The following is a 15,887-nucleotide window of genomic DNA, read 5'->3' as shown; positions in this document are numbered from 1 at the left end:
TGGTGCCCGTTGCCTGGGCGTCCCCTTGGAAGCCAAGCAAAGTTCCTTGGAAGCCTCTACAGCACTGACTCAAAAGCGCTGCCGCTGGCTTTCGGCAGGGGCCACCCAGCGTGTCCCGAGCCGGGCTGGGCAGAGAAGGGATCAAGAGCTTAGTGGATGGACGTGCGGCCGGGCAGGAGTGGGAAACTAGGCGGTCCAACCTAGTGGTGGTGGTGGGGGCGTTCTCTGTTTGCTCTTTCGCCCCTGAGACGGGGGCAGGGGGCAGGGGGCCGTGGGACTCCTTTCACACCCAGGGTCGGCTACAAGTCTATCCCGAAACCCGTGAGTCGCCACCGCCACCGGCTCCCGCCCGCCTGGGTCAAGGCACTGGTAAGTGGGCGCCCGCCTGCCCGCCTCCGCCGCCGCTCTTGTGCTCCGGCTCGCCGGGCCTCTCCACATTCCTTTTCGCGCCTGTCACTCTCGGGCATCTGCCGCAGTCCGGCTGCAGCAAATTAACCGGGGGGGTGACGAACAACTTGTATACGTTGATACAGCAGGAGTGGAAGCCGTTTATTGCAGGACAGGAGCAGTATTTATACATTCCACACAGCTTATCTAATTAGCATAAACTAGATACATCAGGCAACCAATAAGGAATCTCCACACTTAATGGCTCGCTTTTGTTACTTCTCAAACCACTCCCTCTGGCATTTTGCCAGGCACCATCCAGACTTGTTTACGAACTTTAACATTCCCCTGGCAAAATGCCAGGTGTTACTTTGACTTGTTTACAGACTCTAACAGGCATCCTGACCCGGGTGTGGGCTCCCACCCGCTCTGTCGGCATCCCGGCCAAAGCCCCGGACGCAGCTGAAGCGCAGACCCCCGCCCGGCGCTCAGGCCCTGGCACCAGTGGCGGCCGTGGCATCCGGGCCCTGCCACGCGGCCGACCCGGTCGGAGGGGATCCCCCAGGATGGGAAGCGGTGATGTGTCAGGCGCCAGGCTTGGCCTCACCCAAGCAGCTCTGAGGAGGAAATCCAGAACCTTTCCGGGGCCAGACACCAGAGCCAGCGAGTGGGTTCCGGAACCCGGCTCCTTTCGCCCGCCATGAGCGCCCCCAGTCACTGAGCACACGCGGCAGCAACCGAGAGAACAGAGAGGGCTTGTCACGAGGGGGCCCAGGCACACGAGGGAGCTGGGGGAAGACTCAAGACTCGAGTCTTGATAGGGGAGTCCTGGGGATGCGCTCACGGTCAAAGCTGATTGCAGGCTCGCCGGAGAGCAGGAGACTCAGCAGGCGAAGCCTAGAGGGTTTCTGGAGCATCTAAGTTCACCGGCGGTGAGTTCCAAATTTCCCCTCAGTTATCGCAGTGGGAGCGCGGCGTGCACCCGCGCGCGCTCAAGCATAGGTGTGTCTTTGGGTGGTGGTGATGGTGATGTTGGTGGTGGCCAGGGCCGGGAAGAACTGTCGCAAGCGGGCGACGGCCAGGACGAGGGGAGAAAGTGAAAAGGCATAAATGTTGGGAGGGCTCAGAGTGGCAAGTGTCGGTGAGGCTGGACGCCGCGTGTGGCGGGCGTCCATAAGGGTCGGTCTTCGGGCACGCGTGGTGTGAGCGAGCGGACCAAGGCCTTGGCCAAAAGGGGAGAGAGAGGCGTGGCGCGAGGAGGAAGAAGAAAGGCTTCCCTGACCGGGAATCGAACCCGGGCCGCGGCGGTGAGAGCGCCGAATCCTAACCACTAGACCACCAGGGAGCATGGGGCTGCCGCTTCCGTGCGCGTGCCATCTGCGGCCAGCGCCTCGGTCCCAAGTGCTGGGCGCTACCTGGGCACCGGGCGCCGTCCCCGTGGGTCCCAGTGGCTTTACATGGCAACCTGGTGCAGCCTCCCGCCAGGGGCTGCCGGTCACCAGCGACCCACCCCTGATGCTGGGGGCACCCTCAAAAGAATGCTATGCTCGCCCTCCGGCCTGCTTCGCTTTGCTTCGCCTCGCCTTGCCTTTCGAAGTGAAGCCTCGCCTGGACTCCTAGCGGGGCCAGGGCCCGGTTGGCCCCGTCAAAAGGTCGATTCGCTGCGTTGGCCGGGAATCGAACCCGGGTCAACTGCTTGGAAGGCAGCTATGCTCACCACTATACCACCAACGCCATCCGGCCGCGAGAGCCGCTCCACGCTGGCCCCGGGCTGCCGAGAGGCGCCCCGGCGTCGGCGCCGCGGCCGTCTCCTCTCGGGACGACGCCCTGAACCGGCGCGCAGGGCGGCGAGGCCGCGGTCCGCCCGCACAGGGTCTTCTCCCCTCCAGCGACCCAGCCCGTGCCCGTTGGCAGGGAGCCCTTTGCCAAACCCACTCGGGGCGCGGGCGCTCGTCTGTGGCGACAGAGCCGCGGGCGAGGAGGAAGGCACGGATGCCTGGGGAGGGGGGTGGACGGGGGACCGCGAGGACGGCGTGCCAGGGAGGAAGTGGCATCCTGCGCCCAACTGGAGAGCAGGGGGCGCCGAGGGCCGACGGCGGCACGGAGAGCTAGAGGCCCGGGCGCAGCGGCGGCGGCGACCAGCACCCAAAAAAGGGCGACTGCCTCCCCGTCGGGGAATCGAACCCCGGTCTCCCGCGTGACAGGCGGGGATACTCACCACTATACTAACGAGGACGGCGGCGCCCGCCGTCGTGGCGCCGGTCCCCTCTCCGACGCCTAGCCCGGCCCTCTTGCCCCTGCTGGCCCAAAACAGGACGCCACAGAGGCACTGTCAAGGAGCCGACACCACACCACCTGGCCCTGGCCCTGGCCCTGGCCCGGTGCCGGGTGCCCGGTGCCCGGAGAAGGACCCTGTGCGCCCTGCTGGTTTCCCACTGCGCGGGCATCCCAATGTCGGTGTAAGCAGGGGGGCCAGGGAGCTAGCGAGCACGGCCGCCGACAGGAGGAGGAGCACGATGCGCCGGGTGGGCTCCTGCCAGCACAGACGGTTAGTGGTACCTGGCCGGGCTCGGTGGGGGATGCGACCGCACCGATGAGCGGAATTGGCTCGCTCCCGGCCCGCCAGGCCCGTCCGTCCAAGGCGCCCGCAGACCGCCGGGCACCGCGCACCACGGTGCCGGCCAAGGACACCTGCGCCAACGCCGGGTCCCAGCCAGGCGAACCGCCGGGCGCTCAGGCCCGCCGTCAGGATGGCCGAGCGGTCTAAGGCGCTGCGTTCAGGTCGCAGTCTCCCCTGGAGGCGTGGGTTCGAATCCCACTCCTGACAGGCCCACCTTTTGGCTACCCCCCCCCCCCACACACACACACACACAACCAGGCTGCCTGGCCCGGGTCCACCAGCGCCCACCACAGCCGCTCTCTTCCTGGCCAGCCACCCCCATCTCCCTGACCCGCTGGACCTGCGCAGATAATGCCCGCCCCACCCCAACCCTGAGTACCCTGCGCCTTCCGCCCTCTGCCAACTGTCCTTGTGACCAGCGCCCCTCCTCATCGACCCCACCGCGACGACGCTTAAGCCCTCTGGCTCGACTCTGTCGCCCCCTCCCCGTTCCCGGCTACACTCTCCGATGCACGGCCCCGCCGCCACGCCAGCCACCCGTCGACATCCGCCCCGACCGACAAGACGGCGCCCGCTCGGTTGCGGCGGGGAGCGCACGCGGGCCCTTTCCGGATCTCTCCCGTGGGCAAAATCGGCCCCCGCCCGCCCGTCGCCTATCTCTCTCGGCCCTGCAGAGGACCCCGTTCCCGTCGTGCCAGACTGTGGCCGCCAGGCCCCTTCACCGGAGGGCCTTTCCAAACCACTCACGCCCTGCCGGCCACGCCACAACACAGCAGTCGAGACCTCTGCTCGCCACGCACCGTGGGGTCACCGGGCGTGGCCAGACAGCACAGTCCCGGGACCGTGGCCCTCGCGAGTGGCAGGGAGAGAACCCTAGAACCCCTAGATCCCCGCCGGCGATGGCGGAGCCCCGGCCGCGACCACCTGGGCGCGGCCACGAACCCCACGTGGGCAGCGGCTGCCGAAGGCCAGCCCACCACGAAGGCCAGCCCACCACGTCGGTGCTGGTTGGGGCCCGCCTCACCCGTCCGGGGCTCCTGCGACCGGGACTTTGCGGGTGGACGGAGGCAGCCACCGAGCCACGGGTCCCCTGGCCTGATTGGGGTTCCCGTGAGGGCAAAGCCTGGACCGGCTCCTGGCTTCTTCAGGCGGCAGCGGACAAGGCGGTCTGGGGGGCCTGGGCTGGCCCGGAAGGTGCAGGGTCCGGAGGTTCGCGCCAGCGCTGCGCGGGGGCACACGCACGCACACACCCCACGGGCGGCCGCAACCCCGGGGCCCCGGCAGGATGCCTGGAGCCCCTCCTTTAGGAACGGCCCATCCAGCCCCCAACGCTTGGTCCCGGTCCCAAGCAGGAGCTCCTCACCGCAGGCGGTGACCGCTGTCCGGCGGTTGCGTGGAGGTGCCTGCCATCGGTGCATGGGTGGTTCAGTGGTAGAATTCTCGCCTGCCACGCGGGAGGCCCGGGTTCGATTCCCGGCCCATGCAGCGCTCCGTCCCCTTTTGGTCCGGCAGCCCCGTCGTCTAGGCCGCCGCTGTACACACCTAAGCCTGGACCCCACAGCCTCCGCGCTGGCTCTGCCCTGGAGCGCCCTTCGTTCCATGCGCCTTCGCCCACTAACGTGCCAGACACCAGACTTCTCGGTGCCTCCGCTTCCATAGCCGGCAGGCACCTCGCCCGCACACCAACCATGGGACACCAAGGCACCTCTGCCAAGAGTGTCTCGTCGCGGCCCCCTAGGCACTCACGGCCGCCATTGCAGCGCACGAAGGACTCCAAAGGCCTTGCAGTGATATCATCTTCCTTTGGGTCCCCCAGAAATCTCTCTCTGCCGCAGTCTGGCTGGGCACAAATCAGGAGCCACTTGAAGATTGAAGCAGGAACGAACTGTAGTTTTAGAACTCACGCCGCACGCCGCCCACCGCCCACGCGAACTCTCCAGGAACTCGGCGAGAGCACAAAAATAGCGGCCACCCGAGGCAGCAGGAACCGCTCCTTCTGGCAAAATGCCAGGCACCAGCTTGACCTGGCCGTGGCTCTCAACATCTCTCCTCATCCCCCCCCCCCACCCCAACGCCCTCAGCCCTGCCACAACTCTCACCGATCCCCGCCCGCACCCACCCACACGTCGCCTGATCCGATCCGAAATCACTCTGCGTTGAGGCTCTTTGCATCTGGATCCCAAGCACCCGGGGACCCCGGCCCGCGTGCCTTCCCTACCCGCTTTTTGACACCTCACCTAGACACGCTCCCCCTGCCCGCCCAGCCCCACCCCACCCACGCACCCACTCGTCGCTCTCCTGCCACCTTCCGTGCACGGCACCCCTATCTCGAACGGGGGAGCGGCCTCTTGGACCCACGCCCAATCCGCTCCGTGGGCGCCTCCTCCCCGCAGACTGGCATCGACAGCCCTACTTGGTCTCCCCCCACGGGCCCCCGAGCCGACCGCTCACGGACCCCCGTCGTCCTGGCCTCCTTCGGACTCCTCAGTTCCGACACCCGGACCCGGCAGACCGATCGGCACGTCACGGGCGCCCGCCCGGCGCGCCCCAACCCCCCACCCCCGCCTCCACAACAACCCCCTGCGCACCCGCGGGCTGTCGGCCCCAACCCCGCCTCACCGACAGGCCGCACTCCCTGCCCCTTTCCACGCAGCCAGCGCTTCGCCCACACAACCCCCAGTCCCGGCTACAGCAACTGGCTCCCACCTCTCAGCCCGCTGGCGCCTGGCACGGCGCGTGAAGACCCTGCGTCCTGCACTCTTTCCGTGCCATGGCCTTTGCCCGACCACCGCCAGGGATGACACCCGAGAGAATGGTCGCTTCCTCTCGTCACTGTCACGCACCCACGACCCTCGGGCTTGGGAGCTTCCCCGAGACCGCTCCCTCCCACTCCCACCCCCACCCCGCCCGACGAAGGCAAGCCCGGGTATCCCGGCAGTGGCGGGTTGCGGGCTAGGGCACCCGTCGTCCTCGAGGGAAGTCGGGCCAGCGGGCAGATTGGTGCCCGTTGCCTGGGCGTCCCCTTGGAAGCCAAGCAAAGTTCCTTGGAAGCCTCTACAGCACTGACTCAAAAGCGCTGCCGCTGGCTTTCGGCAGGGGCCACCCAGCGTGTCCCGAGCCGGGCTGGGCAGAGAAGGGATCAAGAGCTTAGTGGATGGACGTGCGGCCGGGCAGGAGTGGGAAACTAGGCGGTCCAACCTAGTGGTGGTGGTGGGGGCGTTCTCTGTTTGCTCTTTCGCCCCTGAGACGGGGGCAGGGGGCAGGGGGCCGTGGGACTCCTTTCACACCCAGGGTCGGCTACAAGTCTATCCCGAAACCCGTGAGTCGCCACCGCCACCGGCTCCCGCCCGCCTGGGTCAAGGCACTGGTAAGTGGGCGCCCGCCTGCCCGCCTCCGCCGCCGCTCTTGTGCTCCGGCTCGCCGGGCCTCTCCACATTCCTTTTCGCGCCTGTCACTCTCGGGCATCTGCCGCAGTCCGGCTGCAGCAAATTAACCGGGGGGGGTGACGAACAACTTGTATACGTTGATACAGCAGGAGTGGAAGCCGTTTATTGCAGGACAGGAGCAGTATTTATACATTCCACACAGCTTATCTAATTAGCATAAACTAGATACATCAGGCAACCAATAAGGAATCTCCACACTTAATGGCTCGCTTTTGTTACTTCTCAAACCACTCCCTCTGGCATTTTGCCAGGCACCATCCAGACTTGTTTACGAACTTTAACATTCCCCTGGCAAAATGCCAGGTGTTACTTTGACTTGTTTACAGACTCTAACAGGCATCCTGACCCGGGTGTGGGCTCCCACCCGCTCTGTCGGCATCCCGGCCAAAGCCCCGGACGCAGCTGAAGCGCAGACCCCCGCCCGGCGCTCAGGCCCTGGCACCAGTGGCGGCCGTGGCATCCGGGCCCTGCCACGCGGCCGACCCGGTCGGAGGGGATCCCCCAGGATGGGAAGCGGTGATGTGTCAGGCGCCAGGCTTGGCCTCACCCAAGCAGCTCTGAGGAGGAAATCCAGAACCTTTCCGGGGCCAGACACCAGAGCCAGCGAGTGGGTTCCGGAACCCGGCTCCTTTCGCCCGCCATGAGCGCCCCCAGTCACTGAGCACACGCGGCAGCAACCGAGAGAACAGAGAGGGCTTGTCACGAGGGGGCCCAGGCACACGAGGGAGCTGGGGGAAGACTCAAGACTCGAGTCTTGATAGGGGAGTCCTGGGGATGCGCTCACGGTCAAAGCTGATTGCAGGCTCGCCGGAGAGCAGGAGACTCAGCAGGCGAAGCCTAGAGGGTTTCTGGAGCATCTAAGTTCACCGGCGGTGAGTTCCAAATTTCCCCTCAGTTATCGCAGTGGGAGCGCGGCGTGCACCCGCGCGCGCTCAAGCATAGGTGTGTCTTTGGGTGGTGGTGATGGTGATGTTGGTGGTGGCCAGGGCCGGGAAGAACTGTCGCAAGCGGGCGACGGCCAGGACGAGGGGAGAAAGTGAAAAGGCATAAATGTTGGGAGGGCTCAGAGTGGCAAGTGTCGGTGAGGCTGGACGCCGCGTGTGGCGGGCGTCCATAAGGGTCGGTCTTCGGGCACGCGTGGTGTGAGCGAGCGGACCAAGGCCTTGGCCAAAAGGGGAGAGAGAGGCGTGGCGCGAGGAGGAAGAAGAAAGGCTTCCCTGACCGGGAATCGAACCCGGGCCGCGGCGGTGAGAGCGCCGAATCCTAACCACTAGACCACCAGGGAGCATGGGGCTGCCGCTTCCGTGCGCGTGCCATCTGCGGCCAGCGCCTCGGTCCCAAGTGCTGGGCGCTACCTGGGCACCGGGCGCCGTCCCCGTGGGTCCCAGTGGCTTTACATGGCAACCTGGTGCAGCCTCCCGCCAGGGGCTGCCGGTCACCAGCGACCCACCCCTGATGCTGGGGGCACCCTCAAAAGAATGCTATGCTCGCCCTCCGGCCTGCTTCGCTTTGCTTCGCCTCGCCTTGCCTTTCGAAGTGAAGCCTCGCCTGGACTCCTAGCGGGGCCAGGGCCCGGTTGGCCCCGTCAAAAGGTCGATTCGCTGCGTTGGCCGGGAATCGAACCCGGGTCAACTGCTTGGAAGGCAGCTATGCTCACCACTATACCACCAACGCCATCCGGCCGCGAGAGCCGCTCCACGCTGGCCCCGGGCTGCCGAGAGGCGCCCCGGCGTCGGCGCCGCGGCCGTCTCCTCTCGGGACGACGCCCTGAACCGGCGCGCAGGGCGGCGAGGCCGCGGTCCGCCCGCACAGGGTCTTCTCCCCTCCAGCGACCCAGCCCGTGCCCGTTGGCAGGGAGCCCTTTGCCAAACCCACTCGGGGCGCGGGCGCTCGTCTGTGGCGACAGAGCCGCGGGCGAGGAGGAAGGCACGGATGCCTGGGGAGGGGGGTGGACGGGGGACCGCGAGGACGGCGTGCCAGGGAGGAAGTGGCATCCTGCGCCCAACTGGAGAGCAGGGGGCGCCGAGGGCCGACGGCGGCACGGAGAGCTAGAGGCCCGGGCGCAGCGGCGGCGGCGACCAGCACCCAAAAAAGGGCGACTGCCTCCCCGTCGGGGAATCGAACCCCGGTCTCCCGCGTGACAGGCGGGGATACTCACCACTATACTAACGAGGACGGCGGCGCCCGCCGTCGTGGCGCCGGTCCCCTCTCCGACGCCTAGCCCGGCCCTCTTGCCCCTGCTGGCCCAAAACAGGACGCCACAGAGGCACTGTCAAGGAGCCGACACCACACCACCTGGCCCTGGCCCTGGCCCTGGCCCGGTGCCGGGTGCCCGGTGCCCGGAGAAGGACCCTGTGCGCCCTGCTGGTTTCCCACTGCGCGGGCATCCCAATGTCGGTGTAAGCAGGGGGGCCAGGGAGCTAGCGAGCACGGCCGCCGACAGGAGGAGGAGCACGATGCGCCGGGTGGGCTCCTGCCAGCACAGACGGTTAGTGGTACCTGGCCGGGCTCGGTGGGGGATGCGACCGCACCGATGAGCGGAATTGGCTCGCTCCCGGCCCGCCAGGCCCGTCCGTCCAAGGCGCCCGCAGACCGCCGGGCACCGCGCACCACGGTGCCGGCCAAGGACACCTGCGCCAACGCCGGGTCCCAGCCAGGCGAACCGCCGGGCGCTCAGGCCCGCCGTCAGGATGGCCGAGCGGTCTAAGGCGCTGCGTTCAGGTCGCAGTCTCCCCTGGAGGCGTGGGTTCGAATCCCACTCCTGACAGGCCCACCTTTTGGCTACCCCCCCCCCCCCACACACACACACACACAACCAGGCTGCCTGGCCCGGGTCCACCAGCGCCCACCACAGCCGCTCTCTTCCTGGCCAGCCACCCCCATCTCCCTGACCCGCTGGACCTGCGCAGATAATGCCCGCCCCACCCCAACCCTGAGTACCCTGCGCCTTCCGCCCTCTGCCAACTGTCCTTGTGACCAGCGCCCCTCCTCATCGACCCCACCGCGACGACGCTTAAGCCCTCTGGCTCGACTCTGTCGCCCCCTCCCCGTTCCCGGCTACACTCTCCGATGCACGGCCCCGCCGCCACGCCAGCCACCCGTCGACATCCGCCCCGACCGACAAGACGGCGCCCGCTCGGTTGCGGCGGGGAGCGCACGCGGGCCCTTTCCGGATCTCTCCCGTGGGCAAAATCGGCCCCCGCCCGCCCGTCGCCTATCTCTCTCGGCCCTGCAGAGGACCCCGTTCCCGTCGTGCCAGACTGTGGCCGCCAGGCCCCTTCACCGGAGGGCCTTTCCAAACCACTCACGCCCTGCCGGCCACGCCACAACACAGCAGTCGAGACCTCTGCTCGCCACGCACCGTGGGGTCACCGGGCGTGGCCAGACAGCACAGTCCCGGGACCGTGGCCCTCGCGAGTGGCAGGGAGAGAACCCTAGAACCCCTAGATCCCCGCCGGCGATGGCGGAGCCCCGGCCGCGACCACCTGGGCGCGGCCACGAACCCCACGTGGGCAGCGGCTGCCGAAGGCCAGCCCACCACGAAGGCCAGCCCACCACGTCGGTGCTGGTTGGGGCCCGCCTCACCCGTCCGGGGCTCCTGCGACCGGGACTTTGCGGGTGGACGGAGGCAGCCACCGAGCCACGGGTCCCCTGGCCTGATTGGGGTTCCCGTGAGGGCAAAGCCTGGACCGGCTCCTGGCTTCTTCAGGCGGCAGCGGACAAGGCGGTCTGGGGGGCCTGGGCTGGCCCGGAAGGTGCAGGGTCCGGAGGTTCGCGCCAGCGCTGCGCGGGGGCACACGCACGCACACACCCCACGGGCGGCCGCAACCCCGGGGCCCCGGCAGGATGCCTGGAGCCCCTCCTTTAGGAACGGCCCATCCAGCCCCCAACGCTTGGTCCCGGTCCCAAGCAGGAGCTCCTCACCGCAGGCGGTGACCGCTGTCCGGCGGTTGCGTGGAGGTGCCTGCCATCGGTGCATGGGTGGTTCAGTGGTAGAATTCTCGCCTGCCACGCGGGAGGCCCGGGTTCGATTCCCGGCCCATGCAGCGCTCCGTCCCCTTTTGGTCCGGCAGCCCCGTCGTCTAGGCCGCCGCTGTACACACCTAAGCCTGGACCCCACAGCCTCCGCGCTGGCTCTGCCCTGGAGCGCCCTTCGTTCCATGCGCCTTCGCCCACTAACGTGCCAGACACCAGACTTCTCGGTGCCTCCGCTTCCATAGCCGGCAGGCACCTCGCCCGCACACCAACCATGGGACACCAAGGCACCTCTGCCAAGAGTGTCTCGTCGCGGCCCCCTAGGCACTCACGGCCGCCATTGCAGCGCACGAAGGACTCCAAAGGCCTTGCAGTGATATCATCTTCCTTTGGGTCCCCCAGAAATCTCTCTCTGCCGCAGTCTGGCTGGGCACAAATCAGGAGCCACTTGAAGATTGAAGCAGGAACGAACTGTAGTTTTAGAACTCACGCCGCACGCCGCCCACCGCCCACGCGAACTCTCCAGGAACTCGGCGAGAGCACAAAAATAGCGGCCACCCGAGGCAGCAGGAACCGCTCCTTCTGGCAAAATGCCAGGCACCAGCTTGACCTGGCCGTGGCTCTCAACATCTCTCCTCATCCCCCCCCCCACCCCAACGCCCTCAGCCCTGCCACAACTCTCACCGATCCCCGCCCGCACCCACCCACACGTCGCCTGATCCGATCCGAAATCACTCTGCGTTGAGGCTCTTTGCATCTGGATCCCAAGCACCCGGGGACCCCGGCCCGCGTGCCTTCCCTACCCGCTTTTTGACACCTCACCTAGACACGCTCCCCCTGCCCGCCCAGCCCCACCCCACCCACGCACCCACTCGTCGCTCTCCTGCCACCTTCCGTGCACGGCACCCCTATCTCGAACGGGGGAGCGGCCTCTTGGACCCACGCCCAATCCGCTCCGTGGGCGCCTCCTCCCCGCAGACTGGCATCGACAGCCCTACTTGGTCTCCCCCCACGGGCCCCCGAGCCGACCGCTCACGGACCCCCGTCGTCCTGGCCTCCTTCGGACTCCTCAGTTCCGACACCCGGACCCGGCAGACCGATCGGCACGTCACGGGCGCCCGCCCGGCGCGCCCCAACCCCCCACCCCCGCCTCCACAACAACCCCCTGCGCACCCGCGGGCTGTCGGCCCCAACCCCGCCTCACCGACAGGCCGCACTCCCTGCCCCTTTCCACGCAGCCAGCGCTTCGCCCACACAACCCCCAGTCCCGGCTACAGCAACTGGCTCCCACCTCTCAGCCCGCTGGCGCCTGGCACGGCGCGTGAAGACCCTGCGTCCTGCACTCTTTCCGTGCCATGGCCTTTGCCCGACCACCGCCAGGGATGACACCCGAGAGAATGGTCGCTTCCTCTCGTCACTGTCACGCACCCACGACCCTCGGGCTTGGGAGCTTCCCCGAGACCGCTCCCTCCCACTCCCACCCCCACCCCGCCCGACGAAGGCAAGCCCGGGTATCCCGGCAGTGGCGGGTTGCGGGCTAGGGCACCCGTCGTCCTCGAGGGAAGTCGGGCCAGCGGGCAGATTGGTGCCCGTTGCCTGGGCGTCCCCTTGGAAGCCAAGCAAAGTTCCTTGGAAGCCTCTACAGCACTGACTCAAAAGCGCTGCCGCTGGCTTTCGGCAGGGGCCACCCAGCGTGTCCCGAGCCGGGCTGGGCAGAGAAGGGATCAAGAGCTTAGTGGATGGACGTGCGGCCGGGCAGGAGTGGGAAACTAGGCGGTCCAACCTAGTGGTGGTGGTGGGGGCGTTCTCTGTTTGCTCTTTCGCCCCTGAGACGGGGGCAGGGGGCAGGGGGCCGTGGGACTCCTTTCACACCCAGGGTCGGCTACAAGTCTATCCCGAAACCCGTGAGTCGCCACCGCCACCGGCTCCCGCCCGCCTGGGTCAAGGCACTGGTAAGTGGGCGCCCGCCTGCCCGCCTCCGCCGCCGCTCTTGTGCTCCGGCTCGCCGGGCCTCTCCACATTCCTTTTCGCGCCTGTCACTCTCGGGCATCTGCCGCAGTCCGGCTGCAGCAAATTAACCGGGGGGGTGACGAACAACTTGTATACGTTGATACAGCAGGAGTGGAAGCCGTTTATTGCAGGACAGGAGCAGTATTTATACATTCCACACAGCTTATCTAATTAGCATAAACTAGATACATCAGGCAACCAATAAGGAATCTCCACACTTAATGGCTCGCTTTTGTTACTTCTCAAACCACTCCCTCTGGCATTTTGCCAGGCACCATCCAGACTTGTTTACGAACTTTAACATTCCCCTGGCAAAATGCCAGGTGTTACTTTGACTTGTTTACAGACTCTAACAGGCATCCTGACCCGGGTGTGGGCTCCCACCCGCTCTGTCGGCATCCCGGCCAAAGCCCCGGACGCAGCTGAAGCGCAGACCCCCGCCCGGCGCTCAGGCCCTGGCACCAGTGGCGGCCGTGGCATCCGGGCCCTGCCACGCGGCCGACCCGGTCGGAGGGGATCCCCCAGGATGGGAAGCGGTGATGTGTCAGGCGCCAGGCTTGGCCTCACCCAAGCAGCTCTGAGGAGGAAATCCAGAACCTTTCCGGGGCCAGACACCAGAGCCAGCGAGTGGGTTCCGGAACCCGGCTCCTTTCGCCCGCCATGAGCGCCCCCAGTCACTGAGCACACGCGGCAGCAACCGAGAGAACAGAGAGGGCTTGTCACGAGGGGGCCCAGGCACACGAGGGAGCTGGGGGAAGACTCAAGACTCGAGTCTTGATAGGGGAGTCCTGGGGATGCGCTCACGGTCAAAGCTGATTGCAGGCTCGCCGGAGAGCAGGAGACTCAGCAGGCGAAGCCTAGAGGGTTTCTGGAGCATCTAAGTTCACCGGCGGTGAGTTCCAAATTTCCCCTCAGTTATCGCAGTGGGAGCGCGGCGTGCACCCGCGCGCGCTCAAGCATAGGTGTGTCTTTGGGTGGTGGTGATGGTGATGTTGGTGGTGGCCAGGGCCGGGAAGAACTGTCGCAAGCGGGCGACGGCCAGGACGAGGGGAGAAAGTGAAAAGGCATAAATGTTGGGAGGGCTCAGAGTGGCAAGTGTCGGTGAGGCTGGACGCCGCGTGTGGCGGGCGTCCATAAGGGTCGGTCTTCGGGCACGCGTGGTGTGAGCGAGCGGACCAAGGCCTTGGCCAAAAGGGGAGAGAGAGGCGTGGCGCGAGGAGGAAGAAGAAAGGCTTCCCTGACCGGGAATCGAACCCGGGCCGCGGCGGTGAGAGCGCCGAATCCTAACCACTAGACCACCAGGGAGCATGGGGCTGCCGCTTCCGTGCGCGTGCCATCTGCGGCCAGCGCCTCGGTCCCAAGTGCTGGGCGCTACCTGGGCACCGGGCGCCGTCCCCGTGGGTCCCAGTGGCTTTACATGGCAACCTGGTGCAGCCTCCCGCCAGGGGCTGCCGGTCACCAGCGACCCACCCCTGATGCTGGGGGCACCCTCAAAAGAATGCTATGCTCGCCCTCCGGCCTGCTTCGCTTTGCTTCGCCTCGCCTTGCCTTTCGAAGTGAAGCCTCGCCTGGACTCCTAGCGGGGCCAGGGCCCGGTTGGCCCCGTCAAAAGGTCGATTCGCTGCGTTGGCCGGGAATCGAACCCGGGTCAACTGCTTGGAAGGCAGCTATGCTCACCACTATACCACCAACGCCATCCGGCCGCGAGAGCCGCTCCACGCTGGCCCCGGGCTGCCGAGAGGCGCCCCGGCGTCGGCGCCGCGGCCGTCTCCTCTCGGGACGACGCCCTGAACCGGCGCGCAGGGCGGCGAGGCCGCGGTCCGCCCGCACAGGGTCTTCTCCCCTCCAGCGACCCAGCCCGTGCCCGTTGGCAGGGAGCCCTTTGCCAAACCCACTCGGGGCGCGGGCGCTCGTCTGTGGCGACAGAGCCGCGGGCGAGGAGGAAGGCACGGATGCCTGGGGAGGGGGGTGGACGGGGGACCGCGAGGACGGCGTGCCAGGGAGGAAGTGGCATCCTGCGCCCAACTGGAGAGCAGGGGGCGCCGAGGGCCGACGGCGGCACGGAGAGCTAGAGGCCCGGGCGCAGCGGCGGCGGCGACCAGCACCCAAAAAAGGGCGACTGCCTCCCCGTCGGGGAATCGAACCCCGGTCTCCCGCGTGACAGGCGGGGATACTCACCACTATACTAACGAGGACGGCGGCGCCCGCCGTCGTGGCGCCGGTCCCCTCTCCGACGCCTAGCCCGGCCCTCTTGCCCCTGCTGGCCCAAAACAGGACGCCACAGAGGCACTGTCAAGGAGCCGACACCACACCACCTGGCCCTGGCCCTGGCCCTGGCCCGGTGCCGGGTGCCCGGTGCCCGGAGAAGGACCCTGTGCGCCCTGCTGGTTTCCCACTGCGCGGGCATCCCAATGTCGGTGTAAGCAGGGGGGCCAGGGAGCTAGCGAGCACGGCCGCCGACAGGAGGAGGAGCACGATGCGCCGGGTGGGCTCCTGCCAGCACAGACGGTTAGTGGTACCTGGCCGGGCTCGGTGGGGGATGCGACCGCACCGATGAGCGGAATTGGCTCGCTCCCGGCCCGCCAGGCCCGTCCGTCCAAGGCGCCCGCAGACCGCCGGGCACCGCGCACCACGGTGCCGGCCAAGGACACCTGCGCCAACGCCGGGTCCCAGCCAGGCGAACCGCCGGGCGCTCAGGCCCGCCGTCAGGATGGCCGAGCGGTCTAAGGCGCTGCGTTCAGGTCGCAGTCTCCCCTGGAGGCGTGGGTTCGAATCCCACTCCTGACAGGCCCACCTTTTGGCTACCCCCCCCCCCCACACACACACACACACAACCAGGCTGCCTGGCCCGGGTCCACCAGCGCCCACCACAGCCGCTCTCTTCCTGGCCAGCCACCCCCATCTCCCTGACCCGCTGGACCTGCGCAGATAATGCCCGCCCCACCCCAACCCTGAGTACCCTGCGCCTTCCGCCCTCTGCCAACTGTCCTTGTGACCAGCGCCCCTCCTCATCGACCCCACCGCGACGACGCTTAAGCCCTCTGGCTCGACTCTGTCGCCCCCTCCCCGTTCCCGGCTACACTCTCCGATGCACGGCCCCGCCGCCACGCCAGCCACCCGTCGACATCCGCCCCGACCGACAAGACGGCGCCCGCTCGGTTGCGGCGGGGAGCGCACGCGGGCCCTTTCCGGATCTCTCCCGTGGGCAAAATCGGCCCCCGCCCGCCCGTCGCCTATCTCTCTCGGCCCTGCAGAGGACCCCGTTCCCGTCGTGCCAGACTGTGGCCGCCAGGCCCCTTCACCGGAGGGCCTTTCCAAACCACTCACGCCCTGCCGGCCACGCCACAACACAGCAGTCGAGACCTCTGCTCGCCACGCACCGTGGGGTCACCGGGCGTGGCCAGACAGCACAGTCCCGGGACCGTGGCCCTCGCGAGTGGCAGGGAGAG

General features: G+C 67.5%; 14 non-coding genes across 14 annotated transcripts; 5 read left to right on the top strand and 9 right to left on the bottom strand.

Moving 5' to 3' along the window:
• Positions 1-1,660: 1,660 nt before the first annotated feature.
• Trnae-cuc (transfer RNA glutamic acid (anticodon CUC)) lies at positions 1,661-1,732 on the bottom strand. Its single transcript has one exon. It is a non-coding gene; the product is annotated as a tRNA-Glu (tRNA).
• Positions 1,733-2,049: 317 nt separating this feature from the next.
• On the bottom strand, positions 2,050-2,121 carry Trnag-ucc (transfer RNA glycine (anticodon UCC)). Its single transcript has one exon. It is a non-coding gene; the product is annotated as a tRNA-Gly (tRNA).
• A 429-nt stretch (positions 2,122-2,550) lies between these two features.
• On the bottom strand, positions 2,551-2,622 carry Trnad-guc (transfer RNA aspartic acid (anticodon GUC)). Its single transcript has one exon. It is a non-coding gene; the product is annotated as a tRNA-Asp (tRNA).
• A 509-nt stretch (positions 2,623-3,131) lies between these two features.
• Positions 3,132-3,214, top strand: Trnal-cag (transfer RNA leucine (anticodon CAG)). The gene has a single exon. It is a non-coding gene; the product is annotated as a tRNA-Leu (tRNA).
• Positions 3,215-4,421: 1,207 nt separating this feature from the next.
• Positions 4,422-4,492, top strand: Trnag-gcc (transfer RNA glycine (anticodon GCC)). The gene has a single exon. It is a non-coding gene; the product is annotated as a tRNA-Gly (tRNA).
• Positions 4,493-7,666: 3,174 nt separating this feature from the next.
• Trnae-cuc (transfer RNA glutamic acid (anticodon CUC)) lies at positions 7,667-7,738 on the bottom strand. The gene has a single exon. It is a non-coding gene; the product is annotated as a tRNA-Glu (tRNA).
• Positions 7,739-8,055: 317 nt separating this feature from the next.
• Trnag-ucc (transfer RNA glycine (anticodon UCC)) lies at positions 8,056-8,127 on the bottom strand. Its single transcript has one exon. It is a non-coding gene; the product is annotated as a tRNA-Gly (tRNA).
• A 429-nt stretch (positions 8,128-8,556) lies between these two features.
• On the bottom strand, positions 8,557-8,628 carry Trnad-guc (transfer RNA aspartic acid (anticodon GUC)). Its single transcript has one exon. It is a non-coding gene; the product is annotated as a tRNA-Asp (tRNA).
• A 509-nt stretch (positions 8,629-9,137) lies between these two features.
• Positions 9,138-9,220, top strand: Trnal-cag (transfer RNA leucine (anticodon CAG)). Its single transcript has one exon. It is a non-coding gene; the product is annotated as a tRNA-Leu (tRNA).
• Positions 9,221-10,428: 1,208 nt separating this feature from the next.
• On the top strand, positions 10,429-10,499 carry Trnag-gcc (transfer RNA glycine (anticodon GCC)). The gene has a single exon. It is a non-coding gene; the product is annotated as a tRNA-Gly (tRNA).
• A 3,172-nt stretch (positions 10,500-13,671) lies between these two features.
• Trnae-cuc (transfer RNA glutamic acid (anticodon CUC)) lies at positions 13,672-13,743 on the bottom strand. The gene has a single exon. It is a non-coding gene; the product is annotated as a tRNA-Glu (tRNA).
• A 317-nt stretch (positions 13,744-14,060) lies between these two features.
• Trnag-ucc (transfer RNA glycine (anticodon UCC)) lies at positions 14,061-14,132 on the bottom strand. The gene has a single exon. It is a non-coding gene; the product is annotated as a tRNA-Gly (tRNA).
• Positions 14,133-14,561: 429 nt separating this feature from the next.
• Positions 14,562-14,633, bottom strand: Trnad-guc (transfer RNA aspartic acid (anticodon GUC)). The gene has a single exon. It is a non-coding gene; the product is annotated as a tRNA-Asp (tRNA).
• Positions 14,634-15,142: 509 nt separating this feature from the next.
• Trnal-cag (transfer RNA leucine (anticodon CAG)) lies at positions 15,143-15,225 on the top strand. Its single transcript has one exon. It is a non-coding gene; the product is annotated as a tRNA-Leu (tRNA).
• The last annotated feature ends 662 nt before the right edge of the window (positions 15,226-15,887 follow it).

The sequence above is a fragment of the Marmota monax genome, unplaced genomic scaffold (genome assembly GCF_021218885.2).
Source record: "Marmota monax isolate L192 unplaced genomic scaffold, Marmota_monax_Labrador192_F-V1.1 WCK01_AAM20220418_F8-fsc00145, whole genome shotgun sequence".
NCBI lineage: Eukaryota > Metazoa > Chordata > Mammalia > Rodentia > Sciuridae > Marmota > Marmota monax.
The sequence above is the reverse complement of the archived record's forward strand: the minus strand, read 5'-3'. Positions and strand labels throughout refer to the sequence as shown.